The sequence below is a fragment of the Etheostoma spectabile genome, chromosome 9 (genome assembly GCF_008692095.1).
Source record: "Etheostoma spectabile isolate EspeVRDwgs_2016 chromosome 9, UIUC_Espe_1.0, whole genome shotgun sequence".
Classification (NCBI taxonomy): domain Eukaryota; kingdom Metazoa; phylum Chordata; class Actinopteri; order Perciformes; family Percidae; genus Etheostoma; species Etheostoma spectabile.
In genome coordinates, this window is record NC_045741.1 from 17,019,956 (window position 1) to 17,020,489 (window position 534).

The window sequence follows — 534 nt, forward strand, 5'->3', positions numbered from 1 at the left end:
AGAAAAAAGAATTCACCGTCAAAAAAATTCAGTGAAGAGTAGAATATAGCAGGGAGTATTTTTAAATTGGGAAAAAAAACCACAGCCTGTACTTTAAGAGAAGGTCATGCAAGTCAAGGCAAGATGGAGAGGTGCCATGAAGGGGGTTCTGGCCGACGTACAGCTGCCGTTTTGTGTCTTTTTTTCCCGTCTGTTTCCTTTCCTCACTTCCTCCAGTTTGTTTCAGGGTCTGCTAGTGTCTTCCTACTCCCTTCTTTTACCGTCTACCCCCATTGCACATGTGTAAAGTTTCTGCATATAAAATAGAAAAAAATGTACAAGCTTTAATCCTTTAAAATAAAATACTTCTGTGTCAAAATTTATTGTTTTTGCACTTGACTTCTCATGTACCACACTGAGAAAATCACCTTAATATGTAATTTGGTCTCAGATTCTCCTATTTCTGTTATTCCCTTATTTCAGGATTGTTCACACAATAGATTGCATTTGGTAAAAACTATATTTTTATACAAAAACACTCACACTGTCTATGAC